This window comes from Leucoraja erinacea, chromosome 7, assembly GCF_028641065.1.
Source record: "Leucoraja erinacea ecotype New England chromosome 7, Leri_hhj_1, whole genome shotgun sequence".
In the NCBI taxonomy this organism is placed as follows: Eukaryota; Metazoa; Chordata; class Chondrichthyes; order Rajiformes; family Rajidae; genus Leucoraja; species Leucoraja erinaceus.
Window position 1 is genome coordinate 15,199,486 of NC_073383.1, and position 17,565 is coordinate 15,217,050.

At 43.1% G+C, this 17,565-nt stretch overlaps 1 long non-coding RNA gene across 2 annotated transcripts; it reads left to right on the forward strand.

The window, feature by feature from the left end:
- The first annotated feature begins 1,681 nt into the window (after positions 1 to 1,681).
- Positions 1,682 to 16,395, forward strand: LOC129698669 (uncharacterized). 2 transcript variants are annotated; one of them, XR_008723699.1, is made up of 4 exons: positions 1,682 to 2,020; positions 3,285 to 3,374; positions 14,797 to 14,860; positions 15,793 to 16,395. It is a non-coding gene; the product is annotated as an uncharacterized LOC129698669 (long non-coding RNA). The 2 variants fall into 2 exon arrangements; XR_008723700.1 differs by lacking the exon at positions 1,682 to 2,020 and adding an exon at positions 2,456 to 3,180.
- Positions 16,396 to 17,565: the final 1,170 nt, after the last annotated feature.

Sequence of the window (17,565 nt, forward strand, 5' to 3'; positions counted from 1 at the left end):
AACACCTATAAAACAGCGGCCATGGTGGCACAGCGGTAGAGTTGCTGCCTTAAAGTGCTTGCAGCGCCGGAGTCCTGGGTTCGATCCTGACTACGGGTGCTGTCTGTATGGAGTTTGTACATTCTACCTGTGACATGTGTGGTTTTCTCCGAGATATTCGATTTCCTCCCATACTCCAAAGACGTACAGGTTTGTAGGTTAATTGGTTTGGTTATAAATGTAAAATTGTCCATAGTGTGTGTAGGGTAGTGTTAATGTGCAGGGATCGTGGACTCAGTTTGCTGAAGGGCCTGTTTCCGTGCTGTATCTCTAAACTAAACTAAACTAAACTAAACTAAACCTATAACTAAAGTTAACTTAAGATCACCACACATCCTCTCGGTGGGAGCGCTGCCAGACGGCTGCCCTGCCAGCAGCGTGTTAGTCATTTTTTTAGTATGTCCAAGTGTGTGTTTTTAATGTTTCTCGGTGTGTCTTGTGTGGCGGGTGGTGAGGGGGGGATGAGGGGGGAGCCGCTTTTGGTCGCCTTCTCCACGGAGAGGCGAGTTTTTCCATGTCGCCTCCCTCGCGGCATAACACCAAGAATTGGTGCGACCTTTCCCGGAGTCGGGCCCGGAGCTTGAGCAGCGGGCGTAGTGCGGGCTTCTCATCGCAGAGCGGGCGACCCCTCACCGGAGGTTGCCAGGAGGGAGTGCTCCGATTGTGGCCCTTGGCAGGCTGAAGCCACGGTTTGCGGGCTTCCAGCTGTCGCGGCGTCCGGAGCCTGGGATCCCTCGTTGGGGACCCCGGAGGAAAAGGGCGCAGCGGGGACTTACCATCTGGAGCGGGATCCCTCGCCGAGGATCCCTGGAGAAGAGCTCCGACCGCCGACCCGCAGCCTACATCATTTAGAGGCCGCGGACTGCGGTGCTTCTAACCGCGGGCAAGGCGGGGACTTTAGATCTTCGACCACCGGCCTGCTGCCTACACCATCTTGAAGCCGCGGTCTCCGGGGAAGCACTGATTCTGGACTTACCTTGCCTGTACATCTCACCACCCGCAACATGACTGCAGAGGTCTGCGGTCCCGACCACAGGGGGAAATGGAGGAGGACTGACTGAACTTTGTGCCTTCCACCACAGTGAAGAATGCTGTGGTGGATGTTTGTGTTAAATTTTAATTGTGTATTGTATGTTCTTTTTTTATTGTACCGCTGCTGGCAAGTTCATTTGACTGCACTTTATTGTGTATGTGATGAATAAATCTGACTATTGACTTAAACTATGAATAGTGTCAGTATCTGAGTTCAGTTAGTGGCAATTGTAAAATAAAGTTACTTCATAATCTCTCATTCTGCAATTTCTGTTCCTTTCTTTTCCGAAATGAGAAAGAAACAACACAGACTTATAATGCATGGAGAAAGTAAGATGGTCCATATTTTCGCCTTTCACAGTTTATATAATAAGGAAAGTGAGTAACTTGAAAGGGAGGCAGGATGGGAAATAGAGTGTAGGAAGGAGCTGTGGTGCTGATATATACCGTAGATAGACACAAATTGCTGGAGTAACTCAGCGGGACAGGCAGCGTCTCTGGAGAGAAAGAATGGGTGACGTTTCGGGTCGAGACCCTTCTTCAGCAGTCTGAAGAAGGGTCTTGACCTGAAATGGCACCCGTTTCTATGTGAAATGTAGAGTTAGGTATCAAGATACTGTTATCTTCTCATGTTTAGTTACAGCCTAAATAAAACTATGCACATGCAACAGTACAAACAAAATGTGCAGTACTGTTTCCATATGGATAGGGGAAAACCATGAGTGGTTATCCTTTCCTGTTAGCTTTGGTTATGTAAATGTAATGTGATCTTTGAAGGTTAGGCCACTGTCATGGTTGAATAGGTAGAAATCTGTTTAACTTGTAAGTTGTTATGCCCCTGTCAAGCCACACACACACATACACACACACACACACGTTGGGGGCCAGGGACAGCGGAGGAGCACTTTCTGCGTGTGAAGAGGAAGGTAGAAGGCTGCCACAGAGCACGGTAAGTCCTTTAGAGAGCGCGGGAGGGAGGAAGAGAAGGGAAGAGAAGGGGAGAGAAGGACAGAGAAGGGGAGAGAGAAGGGGAGAGAGAAGGGGAGAGAGAAGGGGAGAGAGAAGGGGAGAGAGAAGGGGGTAGGGGGAAGGAGTGGAGACAGTTTTAAGAAGTTTAATAAAGTTAGCGGACATTTTACCTTCCGGCGGATCTTCTAGGTGTTGAAAACCAAAGATCCTACAGGATCTTTGCTGAAAACTCCAATGAGCCAATCAAAATGGCAGGTCAGCGAAGGAGATTGTCTTTGACTGCCTGTAAGTAAATAGCAACCCCACTCCACTGGCTTCGGGCTATTTTTAGTCGAGGTCGTTTTTTTTTGTTTTTTTAATAATCGCAGGAACATAGAAGAAGCCTCGACCACGCGGATACCACTTTCCACCATTGGGGAGAATAACCAAAACCTCCGAGAACCTCACAGAAACCTTGGGTGGGGCGCAAGGTCTCCAGAGGTTTCCGTTCAGGTTTCCTAAGTGGGACAGGGGTTTTGTGGGACAGGGGCTTAAGGCTTGCAGCAGCATTAACTACATGGAGTATATGTTCATAAGGAATGAGTCCTCATTAATTGAGACTGTACTGGGTGAGGTTTGGTGGTTATGATGAATTATGGCATGTCTATTATAACGTGCCTTGATCTTAATCACATATTTGTGATCTTTGAACTCCAAGCATCATTATATCAAAGATTTCCATGCTCAGTAACTTCCAGACCTACCCACCCCCCACTCTTTCCACTGCCTGCTGAACTGGTCTGAGAGTCCTCTTTGTGGAATCAGAGAACCTAACTGCTCCTTATCGCCTCCAACAAACTTTTTATTTCAATATTTGTGAATCTTGCGGCTCATTTTTTTTCCAAATGCTGTGCCATTCTTAAAAGTGAACCCTGACTTAAGGTATTGAAGACTTGAAGAATAAGTGACAGCAATTGCTCCAGTCACAGTGCCACCTTTCCTTTAAGAGGAGAATACGGAGAGTGCAGGCTCACATTAATTAGAGTAAACTACTTAGTTTTCAACTCCTAGCTCTGCAGTTATCATAATCTGAACACTGCAACCATGGAAGTGATCAAGCAACATGAAGCTGGCATAATGCCTGCATTGCAATCAACTAATGTGAGTTAACTGTGCAATGTTATCTTACCATCTGATTTTGACATTCAGTGTTTGCCCCCCAATTCCCCATGTCTGTTCTAAACAATTAACTTGTCATTTTGCAGGCTTACAAAGTTTATTAATTTAACAGCAATGACATGGAATTTATATCAACATACTCTGAAGATCCAAAGATGTGGAAGACATTATAAAATGTAAGCTGTTTTTTTTTTACTTAGTTCTGACTTGAATCTACTTCAGGCTCTGACTAAACCTTCAGCTTCCCCCCACTTTCCATCCACTACTTCTGATAACCCCCTACTTACCATGCCAAACACTCATACGATTTGGACCCTTTTTGTTACGATTCTAGGATCTTCCCTTCCAGACTTCCTTAGAATTAGAAAAAAAGCTGTCTAAAGGGAAAAGTCAGTATTGTACAGCAGTGCCCTTCCATTCTTAAGGAGGTGGGGTCCTCTTTGTTTTGTACATTTTAACTGAATGTTTTCATCCCTCTTAAGTGGAAAAACTAGTCTCCACGGAGTAGTTTATGAATTCCTTTGAGGAGATGAAAGGTTAATCTGAGTAAATAAAACAACCTAGGGCTCTTCCTCAGATAGTTCATTTCCTTTGAAGTGGAAGTCAACAACTTTGAAGATGCGTTGGGTTTTATTTTGAAAAGTAATTATATAATATTCCTATTTTGTGGGCAGATGGAGAGCTGGATTGCAGTCCCAGCAGTGTTAAAGGACTGTTTATCAGGTCAGACAGGAGGCCAAACTACTGAAACTAGAGAAGTTACTTTCTGAGGCCGCAGTTTGCCTACTTTATCCAAATCAGTTTGATTGCCCATATGAACCATTTTAAATGCCTGAAGGAATAAAGTAACCAATCTTGAATTGATTCAGTTAAAATGTTAATGATGTCCCTTTTGGAAGTTGATGCTGTAATTTCTCTACCATCAGCTGTCCTTAGTGACATTATACGTTTGCTTGGAGGGAACTTGGTGGCTATTTGGAGTCAAATTGCTGGATTGGTCATCCAGAGAATGGATATCTCTGGCTAATGATCCCCAAAACGAGTGTGGATACCCTCACAAGCAGGGAATAGAAGTTCAGTTACTGCAGTTTTAAATACATAACTTTTGGTCGGTATCAGTAACATCTATTAGAAAGATTTATTTGATCTTTAAAGGTAGTTCCCACTTTACTGTCCTTTGAATTGAATTGAATATTTTTTCTTGGCCAAGTATGTGTACATACAAGGCATTTGCCTTGGTGCTTTGCTCACAAAGATAACAACACGATATACAGTAGACAATTAAAAATAAAATATTATAATTTAAACACATGAAGAATAAAATAAAATACCAACTCAGTATGGGCTCAGTGAGCCATACAGTTTAAGGACAAACAAGGATGGGCATTAAATTGCTGACATTGTCGAAGACACCACATACCTTTAAGTGAATTAATTAAAGTCCAAAGAGATCCACTGAACAAACAGCTGGCAGTTATAATTAGCTTTTATGTCTCACTGGTTCAGCTAAAAAATATATTGAGGAGTTCTTATAGAAAACAAGCAGGGAATATGCAAGACTGCAACATACAAAATAATGGAAGCAATTTTTCTAAGATGTTACAGAATAGCACTATCAATAATCCATGGATGTTAGAACAGTGGCCAATAAATTTGATCTTGCCTGAACGCGAGACACTGGGGGATGAGAACACATGGTCCACAAGGTCAGGGAGTTTACACGGAATTGGTATTTCCCTCTCAGATCAGGCATGCAGCCAGCATGACTTACCCATGCTATTCCTTGGCCGATTACCTGATTGATTAGGAAGGAACTGCAGTTGCTGGTTTAAACCGAAGATAGACACAACATGCTGGAGTAACTCGGTGGGACAGGCAGCATCTCTGGAGAGAAGGAATTGGTGACGTTTCTGGTCGAGACTGAAGAAGGGTCTCCACCCGGAATGTCACCCATTCCTTCTCTCCAGAGATGTTGCCTGTCCTGCTATTGCTCCAGCATTTTGTGTCTATGCCTGTTTGTTTAGTTAAGTTTAGAGATACAGTGCAGAAACAGGCCCTTCGGTCCAGCGAGTCTGCACCTGCCAGCAATCCCTGAACACTTACACTATCCTAACACACTAGGGACAATTTACTCTTATACCAATCCAATTAACCTACAAATTTGTACATCTTTGGAATGTGGGAGGAAAACAAAGATCTCGGAGAAAACCCATGTGTTCACTGGGAGAACGTTCGCAACCGTAGTCGGGATTAAACGCGGGTCTCCGGCACTGCAAGCGCTGTAAGGCAGCAAATCAACCGCTGTGCCATCATGTCACGGTGATTGGTTGGGAGTAAAGGGCCTGTCCCACGAGCATATGACTGCATGCGGCAAGCGCGACCTAACGTGGTCGCTTGAGCCGTACGGCCTTGCGGGGCCGGTCCCATTTCGATCGCTGGAGTCGTATGGAGTTATGCAGAGCTGGTCCCGACATCGCGCGGGGCTCCAAAAAACTGACACTGTCCAGACATTCCGCGCGGCAACAGCCTGCCTGCCCGCAGCCGCATTGAGGCCGTATGCACCGCATCGACGGGCATGCGAATCGTCTCGATGCCGTACGCAGCGCCTTGACGCCATACGCAGTGTCTTGACGGCGTTCGCCTAGCGCAAACTTCCCGCGGACTTCGCTCGAACTTCACGTCAACTCGTATGGGATCAATCGACCTCCGCGCGGCTCCCGCTTCCGGTTTGGTCGCGCTCGCCGCATGCAGTCGGATGCTGGTGGGACAGGCCCTGTACAGGGATCGCTCGACCTCTGTGCGGCCCCCGCTTCCGGTTTGGTCGCGCTTGCCGCATGCAGTCGCATGCTCGTGGGACACGCCCTTAAGTGAGTAGGCGTCTCTGATCCATATAAACATAGTCATCATTTTATTAAAGCGAATATGCAGCATCACCTCCAACAGCAGGGAAACCTTCCAAGTTGAGAGGTAGCTACAGAATTATTGAGAGACCACTGCAATCTCTGGATCAGTTCAGTTTTGTTTATTGTTTATAGATACATGTTAAGGGAATAACAATTAGTGCAAGGTAAAGTCAGAAAAATCCGATCAAAGATAGTCCAAGAGTCATCAAAGAGGTAGGTAGTAGTGCAGGACTGCTCTCTGGTTGTGGTAGGATGATTCTGTTGCCTGATAACAGCTGGGAGGCATAGGTCTATGTTATGGGCAGCAGGGGAAAGCTTCTGTTATATTTTCAGAAGGCAGAGATCACCCATACCAATACCTTACGAATAAATTATAGCTGGGATCTTTGATCAAGAAAGGAAATCCAAGGTAAATAGTTTACATCTCAGATTATCCACTCCTCTCCTCCTACTACTCATTATAATCTCCTACACTTTCCTGTTTTCCTACAATTACCACATCATAATCACTTCCCCTCCTTCTCTTCATGTTTAAACGGGAACACTGAAATCCAGGAATGTTCATTATTTTGGCACCAATTAAAATAACATTAGTCAGGCATGCTCCGGAACTTAAGAACATAATTTAATTGCTATTTAACTGTGATACTGGGAGATTGTTACTGTAATGTGGATCCCATTCAAGTAATAACCTGTTTCTAGTCATTCAGATGGATGCTAATATCTCCAAGCCGTATTTGTAGATATTTACCTTAATTTCAAGGAAGATATCATTCAATATTTTTTTTAATTTAATATGGAGACATTTTTGCTGTTGGTATGAATCCAGACCTCACAATTTGCTCACCTATCTGCCAATCTACCCTCCCCCCTCAAATCACATGTAGGAAGGAACTGCAGATGCTGGTTTAAACAAAAAATAAACACAAAATGCTGGATTAACTCAGCGGGACAGGTAGCATCTCTGGAGAGAAGGAATGACCTGAAATTCACCTTCCAACTCTCCAGAGATGCTGCCTGTCCCAGTTTCCCAGTTGATCCTGGTGAACTTCTACCGCTGCACCATCGAGAGCATCCTTACCAACTGCATCACAGTATGGTACGGCAACTGCTCTGTCTCCGACCGGAAGGCACTGCAGAGGATGGTGAAAATTGCCCAACGCATCACCGGTTCCACGCTCCCCTCCATTGAGTCTGTCCAAAGCAAGTGCTGTCTGCGGAGGGCGCTCAGCATCGCCAAGGACTGCTCTCACCCCAACCATGGACTGTTTACCCTCCTACCATCCGGGAGGCGCTACAGGTCTCTCCGTTGCCGAACCAGCAGGTCGAGGAACAGCTTCTTTCCGGCGGCGGTAATGTCACTCTACTCACAACGTACCTCGGTGACTGCCAGTATTTACCCCCCCCCCCCCGGACACTTATTATTTATTTTTTATTCAAATCGTTTGCTATGTCGCTCTTCAAGGGAGATGCTAAATGCATTTCGTTGTCTCTGTACTGTACACTGACAATGACAATTAAAATTGAATCTGAATCTGAATCTGAATCTGTCCCACTGAGTTAATCCAGCATTTTGTGTCTATCCACATACACTTGCCAGGTCTTGTCCTATTCCCACCTCTCTTCCAGCTTTGTATTTATTTTTGCTGACCTCTTGTTGTGTCCCCATGTGCCTGCGTTTTACTGACTCCATTTCAGCCATAATTTTCCAACAAACCTTCTGGATGGAGAAATATTTCCTGACCACTCATGAAACTTATGTGGGAGGACTTAGTTCCTCGCACACTGTTGAGTGCATTGGGCAGCAAGCTTTCGCCATTCTGTTCGGTCACGTGTGATGTCTTCCACCCTCGATAGGTTAGCGTCCCGGGCTCCCAAATCCTTCTGGAATGTTTGCCTCCATGTGAGAAGCCTCTTTTCCTTCTTCCGTCAGGTTGCCATATCATTTCTGGGAAGGTGCACGTTCTGGTGACATTCTGGGTACATGTCCTGCAAATTTCATCCTGCATACCTCTATGTCCTGGCTGAGAGGCTTTGTTGCAGTTTCCCAGTTGATCTCCTCGCTTGTGATGTGGTCTCTGTAGCTAGTCTTCAGGATTTTCCTCAAGCAGCGTTGTTGGAATGCATCCAATTTATTTTTCATCTTCACATTGATTTTCCAGGTCTCACTGGCATAGGGAGGACTACGGACTGGAAGAGCTTGACTTTTCGCATCTACAAAGGCTTGGATCAATTCAGTTTATGTATTCACCATGAACCTCCCAGCCAGTAGAAATTATCTATATTACAAAAAGTCTGTTCTTGACCGGTTTTGGCCATCTGTGCTGCCATTTCCAAGAGAACGTCGCCACCTACGGCCGTCATTTTTGGCCACCTTACTCAGAGCCCCCCTCCACTACATGTGTGTCGAGGATTTTTCCCGTTGATTAAAAATGACAGAGATATTAATGTTTTTACAAAATTCCCCATTCTCTCTGCTGCCCCCGCTGGCGGCAGGGGGGTGGGACTATAAAACCAGGAAGTGGTGTGCCGCACAGTCTCTTCAAGATGGAGGAAGGCAGAGGGTCATGTTTCTCTGAGCTGTGAATAACATTAACACATGTCTACTCAAATGTAAGTGACATAGTGGTTCTAAAATGCTTGCAGAATGTGTCTATTGGTTCTAAAGCTTGCAAAAAATGTCTCTATTGGTTCTAAAGCTTGCAAAAAATGTGTCTCTATTGGTTCTAAGCTTGCAAAAATATGTCTATTGGTTCTAAAGCTTGCAAAAATATGTCTATTGGTTCTAAAGCTGGCAAAAATATGTCTATTGGTTCAAAAGCTGGCAAAAAATGTCTATTGGTTCTAAAGCTTGCAAAAAATTGTCTATTGGTTCTAAAGCTTGCAAAAAAATGTCTATTGGTTCTAAAGCTTGCAAAAAAATGTCTATTGGTTCTAAAGTTTGCAAAAAAATGTCTATTGGTTCTAAAGCTTGCAAAAAGTGTCTATTGGTTCTAAAGCTTGCAAAAAACGACTATTGGTTCTAAAGCTTGCAAAAAAAAGTCTATTGGTTCTAAAATGGTTCATACTAGCGCTCCAGAAAGCCCCCCCCTCCCACCCCCGCTCCAGAATGTCCCCCCCCCCCTCCCCTCACCTCCTGGTTGGCTTGGCTTGGGTGTGTCTTGAAATTGAAAGGCACTACTTACTGCAAATGGTGGCTCGGGAGCTTTGGCTTGAAGTTAAAAGGCACCATTACTGCAAATGGTGGCTTGGTTGCTTTGGCTTGAAGTTGAAAGGCACTACTTATTGCACATGGTGGCTTGGTTGCTTTGGCTTGAAGTTGAAAGGCACTACTTACTGCAAATGGTGGCTTGGGTGTGACTTGGGTGTGGCTTGAAGTTGAAAGGCACTACTTATTGCACATGGTGGCTTGGTTGCTTTGGCTTGAAGTTGAAAGGCACTACTTACTGCAAATGGTGGCATGAAGTTGAAAGGTACGACTTACTGCAAATTGTGGCTTGGGGGTGCTTTGGCTTGCAGCTGAAAGGCAGCACTTACTGCAAATGGTGGCTTGGGTGCAATGGCTTGAAGTTGAAAGGCATTACTTACTGCAAATGGTGGCATGAAGTTGAAAGGCACTACTTACTGCAAATGGTGGCTTGGGTGCTTTGGCTTGAAGTTGAAAGCACTACTTACTGCAAATGGTGGCTTGGGTAGCTTTGGTTTGGTTGAAAGGCACTACTTACTGCAAATGGTGGCTTGGTTGCTTTGGCTTGAAGTTGAAAGGCACTACTTCCTGCAAATGATGGCTTGGGTGTGGCTTGAAGTTGAAGCACTACTTACTGCAGAGGGTGGCTTGGGTGCTTTGGCTTGAAGTTGGAAGGCACTATTGACTGCAAATGGTGGCATGAGGTTGACAGGCACTACTTACTGCAAATGGTGGCTTGGGTGCATTGGCTTGAAGTTGAAAGGCACTATTTACTGCTAATGGTAGCATGTAGTTGAAAGGCACTATTACTGCAAATGGTGGCTTGGTTGCTTTGGCTTGAAGTTGAAAGGCACTACTTACTGCAAATGGTGGCTTGGGAGCTTTGACGGAGTTGAAAGGCACCTCTTACTGCTAATGGTGGTTTGGGTGTGGCTTGGGTGGGGTTTGAAGTTGAAAGGCACTACTTACTGCAAATGGTGGCTTGGATGCAATGGCTTGAAGTTAAAAGGCATTACTGCAAATGGTGGCTTGGGTGCATTGGCTTGAAGTTGAAAGGCACCACTTACTGCAAATGGTGGCATGAAGTTGAAATGCACACTACTTACTGCAAATGGTGGCTTGGGCGCTTTGGCTTGAAGTTAAAAGGCACTACTGTATATTCACTTACTTCCTGTTTGCACTATATATTGATTTTAGATAAAACGCTACCACTTACGGCTGTGATTTTTGGCCAACTTACTCAGTCCCCCTCCGCTGAGCAGGTGCAGAGAATTCTTCCCATCATGAAAAATTAAAGTGTTATTAGTTTTTAAAAAAATGTTGAGAATCTCTCTCCTGTCAATCACTCCACTCCTTTCCGGGGGGGGGGGGGGGGGGGGGGGGGGGGGGAGGGGTTATAAAACGTGGAAATGTAGGTGTGGCTCAGTCTCTTGAAGATGGAGGAGGGAGATGTCACGACTCGCTGTCTTTAGTGGCTTTGCACCCTACTTCAAATGGTATGAAACTGCACTTGAATTTGGTGGCCTTGCATCCTGCTAGAAGTGGTAAGATACTGCACTTGAATTTGGTGGCCTTATACCCTGCTTGAAATAGAATTTCAAGGATTAGCCATGAGTCAACTACCAGCCCACCAGCCGTGAGTGAGTGAGTTGCCAGCACAACAGGCTTGATTGACTGAGACGCCAGCCCAAGAATCCATTTGGCGCACAAGTTGCATACTAGCCCTCTGGAAACCAGTCCCTTCAGCCCACAACACCCATACTAGCGCTCCAGAAAGCCCCCCCCCCCCCCCCCCCCCCCCACAAACTGGCCACCTATATTAGAATTGGTGGAGAGGTGGAATATTGCGTTGGATGACCAGCCCTCCTGTGTGATGCTGGGACCCAATGGGTCCCACTTAGTCTAGTTTATATTACTAAAATTAAGATCTTGACCGCTTTTGACTTACTGTTTCGTGATTTCCGAGAGAACGCCGCCAGCTACGGCAATCAATTTTGGTCACCTCGCTCAGAGCCCCCTTCCACCAGACTGGACTGGATGATTTTTCCCATTGATAAAAAATCAGAGAGATATGAATGTTTTTTATAAAATTCACCATTCTCTCTGCTGGTGGCAGGGGGGAGGGACTATAAAACCCGGAAGTGTCATGGCTCACTCAGTCTCTGCCAGACAGAGGAAGCAAGATGGTCACGGCTCTCTTAGCTGCGAATAACACTGAACGCATGTCTACTCCACGGTGAGTCCCCGGGATGTGGTTTTCATAAAATGTGTTTGTTGCTTGCAAAGTTTTTGCCCAATCGGCTTTTTAAAGAGCTTTCAGAAAATGTGTTTTGTTGGCTGGAATTTGGAGGAGCAGCACCTCATATTCTGCCTGGGCAGTCTGCATCCCAGCGGCTTGAATTCTCCAATTTTAGGTAGCCCTTGCTGTCTCCTCCCCTTCACAGCTCTCCCTCAGCCCTCTGGCTCTCCTCTTCCTTTCCTTCTTACCCCCCCACCCCCCCCCCCCCCCTCCCCCCCCCCCCCCATCCTCCCCCTCCCCCCCCCCCCCACCCCCCCTCACCACCCTACATCAGTCTGAAGAGGGTTTTGGCCTGAAACATTGCCTATTTCCTTCACTCCATAGATGCTGCCTCACCCACTGAGTTTCTCCAGCACTTTTGTTTACCTTAGTTTGTATAACTTCTCTTAAAATATCTCTGAAGACTAGGAATTATTTCAGTGAATCTATGCTGCGCTCCCTCTAAGGCCTGATGTCTTTCCTGATGTGTGCTGTCCAGACCTAATACATTACCTATTGTATGTTCTAATTAGACCTCAAAGTATCTCATAAACCTCATATTCTGGACATCTTAAAATAAAGCAACTGCTTTGTCTTCATTTAATTTCATTAGTTCTCATGATATACTAATGACATACTGTAGATTGATTACAAGTCATTAGGTAGCTACTTTTTAAACTTTTTATTCAGCAAGTTCTCTGTGGTCTATTCCTTGTGGTCTTCATTTACTCCATCTATTTGTCACACATTTATCCATTTGATAAATATTTCCTTATCTCTATAATTTTCTTCAGTCTTCATTTGATCCTGTGGTAAAACTGCTTTGCTCTAATCTAGAATATTAAGTGAACTTTTGCATTTCTTTCTCTCAGTCATACATGTTGTGGTTTCTAGCTCAGTGACCTTTATATCTTGTGTCAGTGGCCCAATGTTAATTCTAGGACAAATCAATTATCCAAAACATACATAAAATGTCCTCTACCTTCCTGATATTAATTTACCTGCATATTCCAATCTATATAGAAGTAGACATGCTAATTAAAACCACTCAGCCATGGCTATTTACAGGGCTAATTTCTGCTTTAATACCTTTTGCCAATTTAGATCTGCCATCAGTATGTCTATAGAAAATTTCCCCAGTCTTAAATCTTTTTTTTATATCTTAATTGCATCCATTAAGTCCCAACTGCCTGCTTACTTCTCATTGTATTTTTTCTCATTAAGTATCACCATTAGTACTCCTCCTCCTACGATTTTCTTTACTTCCCGATGAATTTATAAGCTGGTAAATTCAGTCCTAACACTTGAGGCAATGTCACGGCAATGCTCTCCATGCTCTACACTCTAAACTGCATTTGCATCTGCAATTCAATCAATTTTTTCCTTAAACGTTGTGCTTTTATCTAAAAATAGATCCATGCATTTTAACCTGGTCGTTGTGCTTTAATGTTGTTTATTGACTTATTTCTTAATTCCTGGTCCTGATTTATATCTTGTATGCAATAATTGCATAGTGAAAGATGTGAATTATATCATCAAATTGATCAGAAAACCAATATGATTGGGAACTCTAACTATGCAGAGCTTTGATTACTTATCTAATGACGCCATTGCACATAAAGTGCTTTCATCCATCATTGTACAATACACAATATTAGCAATATGACATTTTTGCCTCTGTTTCCACTTAACCAATTATACATATGTTGAACCCAGGGGGAGTACTCTAACGGAGAATGAAGGGCAGTCTCCCCTTTATTGGAGAATTAAGGGATTCCCCCTTCCCCCAACCCACTTGTCATTTGCAACAACCTGACTCTTTCTCGATGGTGAGTTTGTCCATCTCACCATCTTGCAGGTAAATCTTTCTTAAGGCAGATTTCAATAACTTTAATAAGCTTATTTGCCACCCTGGTTACCAGCTTTCATGACACAAAATCCCATCAACTGCAGACAGTGCATTGCTTTCTTTGACAACACTTGTGGGCATTTGTGGGCAAATCTGTCACAATGCCATGGCTCTGGCTTTAAGAGCTCCTACCATAGAAAAGAGCAAAGTTCGCACAATAATAAAAAAACTTTATTTTAGACACAGGTCCATATAACACATCATACAGTATAAGGAGATACAAAAAATACATTAAAAATTGCATATTAGCCTATAAGATATACAAGCTATTGCACCAATGCCATCTTAGCCTAGAAGTTAATCTATAGCAGCTTTTCAGAGGGCTGACTAGGGCTTCAATTATGTGGTTCTCTGACTTGTCCAGGCGACACATAAAACTAAACATCAGCTGTCTTAAGAGTGCCTCACAGGTTGGCACTCTAGTGGACACAAACAATTGACTGGCACTATGCCACGTAGGGACACAAAGCAGCAACCTCATTGCATCATTGTATGCTACCTTGAGCCTCTGCATACTATTTTTCTTATAGTTAGACCACAATTGAGCAGTATATAACGGTGTGATATAGGTTCTGAACAAGGAACACTTCACAGAGTCAGAGCACATAGAAAACTTCCTTATAAGTATGTTAGCTTGAAAATAAATTTTACAGTGCTGTCGGTAGAGGCCTTTGTCATCCGTCCAGTCATCGGATATGACATGGCCTAGGTATTTAATTTCCTCACACACAGCAAGAGGACTGTCTGACAAATAAAAGGTCGGAAAAGTTGATTTCCTGTCCTCAGCACTTCTAACTATCATTATGCGGCTTTTCTTAGCGTTATACTTTATGTCATAATCAAGGCCATACTGAGAGCACACCTTCAACATCTGCTGCAGCCCAGCACTATATGGACAGAGCAGGACCAGGTCGTCTGCATACATAAGATGATTAACAATAGTGTTGCCCACAAGACAGCCAGTTTTTAACCTATTAACTGATTTGATAATTCATCCATATAAACATTAACTAAAAATGTGCTCAGCTTTGGATATATCACATAGTTTGTGCACAATTAGGTGCAGAGGTCTACAGATATATTAACACTTTGTTGGCCATCCATTGGTTTACTTTGTCTTCAAATAAAACTGGCATTGAAAGTCGGCAGTTTTAAATAATTTGTAAGCCTGTATTTTTTAGCTTTACCATGGCCTGTATTACATAAGACATTAAAAAAAAAACTTTTATAATACTCACTTGTTTCTAAGATGTCTTAGAATTCTTATTTATGTTTCCTTTTTTCTCCTGAACACTCTTCTTCGCCTTGCTCACTTGCTCAGTATCCACTTTTTCTACAGAGAAGGCAAACAAATAGGATTAAAGTGAAAAGAGCCAGTTGCACAGGTAGGGTTGGATTCACATTTCTTTACACGTCACTAGATTTCCAAAACAAATACTCTGTTCCGAGCTCTATCATGGGAGCAGATTATTGAATACATGGAGGAAAAAAATGAAGATGTTGCATTTCATTAAAGTTTCTGTGTTGGAATGCAACATCTCTCACCCATTACCTCTTAAAGTGGAGAAGGAGCATTCAGATTGGCATTTAATGTCCAGGGGATAAGCACTGGGGAAAACAGAGGTCCTGACATGACAGAAGAAGCCCACCACCTTCTAAACTACTCACATATCCACCTCCTCAACCTCCCATTGCATCATCTGTGGAAGAGTCCATAGTTCATATTGGCCTTGCCAACTAAGAACCCACTAGAGTACCAAACCAAAAGAGGGAAATTATTTATTCCAATGAGCCTTATAATGATAAAAGATCATTTTAGATTTTCATTGTTTATTATTAATTTATTTATTTTAATAAAACTGCAGAATTGTACATTTGCTATAGTTCATAACTGCTGGCAAGTTAATCAAACCTTCTGTTGGAATTTGTATTCATGGATGATGGAATTACAGACTATTCACAGCATTCTCAGCTCAAGACTTTGTAATGCAATGTTATCATTGATGGAAACTTTAAAACTGAGCTGGAGGGAGAAATATAAAATGTTTAGATGGGGCAACTTGGTCAGCATGGACAAGTTGAGCTGTAGAGCCTGTTTCCGTGCTATATAACTACATTTTGCAGGAGATATTCCTGTTTTGCTTAATTTATAACACCAGATCAGGTCAATCAATTTAGATACTTAGGTTGAGACATTAAGTTCCAACTCTATTAATAATGAAGAATTGGGGAACTGCTGCTTTGAATTTTCAACAGCAGGTATTTTATGTGTGCAATGAATCATGTGTAAATTATGACCATTTTGCTGCTGTTTCAGATCTACAATGATGTGCACCAGAAAATACATTGCAAGATCATACAATGAAGGTTTGTGTTCGTTTGGTGAAATATAAACAAAAATGGCCCAATTTAGTCGCCCCAATCACTTGGTAGTTTACATGATGCAACATTCATTTCAATATACATATATTGGACGGGTTAGACTGAGAAAACACCAAGGCCTAGTTTAAATTCAATCATGTTGTACATCTTTTCTATTGCATTATGGTATTGAATGAACTCAGTCTTGATCAGTAGTGAGCCATCTAAATCTACTAAATGCAGGGTGACACTTTAATGTAGCAATGAGTGATTTACTGTTGGAGCTGTTGAATTTTGCATGAAATATTAAACTGGGCTTCTCTTGTAAAAGGTACAATATAATCATGCTGTTTCAAAGCAGAGAATGGTGTCATTGTCAATATTTATTCTTCAATTTACATTACGAAAACAGATTATCTAGTCAGTATGTCATTACTGTGTGAGAGATCTGACACCACACACATTGGTTTCCATCACATCTCTGCAGTTATGAGGGCAGATGTGAGACCGAATAAGGTACAAAGCGTTTGGCATCCTGAAATAGGGAACGGTGCTTTCTTTTAATTTTTCAGCTCTGCAACTGGATTCTTGACTTCCTGACCAACAGACCCCAATCAGTGAGGATAGGGGCCAAATCATCCTCCACGATAACCCTCAACACTGGTGTTCCGCAAGGATGCGTTCTCAGCCCCCTTCTTTACTCCTTGTACACCCACAACTGTGTAGCCATGTCAAAAGCAAATTCAATTTACACATTTGCAGACAACACCACCATTGTGGGCTGGATATCAACTAATGATGAGTAGGAGTATAGAAAGGAGATGGAGAACCTCGTGTCCTGGTGTCAAGACAACAACCTTTCCCTCAATGTCAACAAGCTAGAGGAGATAGTGATAAACTTCAGGAAGCAAATGTACACATAACATAATTTGCATTGATGACGCCGATGTAGAGATGGTTGAAAACCTCATTCCCAGGAGTGAATATCACCAAAGACTTCTCCTGGATCACCCATATTGAAGCAATAACCATGAGACACACCAACGTTCCTTAGAAGACTTAGGAAGTTTGGCAAGTCCCCAACAACCCTCACCAACCTCTACAGATGCATCAGAGAAAGTATTTTATCAGGATGCATCACAGCTACATTTGGGAACAGTTCCATCCAAAACTGCAGGAAATTGCAGCAAATTGTGGACACTACCCAGATCATCACACAAACCAACCTTCCTTCCATTGACTCCATTAATACCTCACGCTGCCTCAGCAAGGTCAGCAGCATAATCAAGGACGAGTCGTACCCTGGCCACTCGCTCTTTTCTCCTCTCCCATCGGGCAATAGGTACAGAAGTGTAAGAACAGGGACAGTTTCTTCTCAGCTGTTAACAGGTAACTGAACCTACCATAACCAGAGAGCTGTCCTGAACTACTATCTACCTCATCAGGGATCTTCAGACTAGCTTTGATTGGACTTTACTGGCGTTATCTTGCGCTAAACATTATTCCCTTATCATGTATCTATATACTGTAAATGGCTCGATTGTAATCATGTATTGTCTTTCCGCTGGCGGGTTAGCACACAACATTAGCTTTTCACTTTACCTCAGTACATCTGACAATAAACTAAACTAAATTAAACCGTTTCAGCAGAATATTTTAGATGGATCTAATATTAATATTTTGTTATTAGACCAAATTATCTCAAATAAGATCTATCTTCAACAAGTAA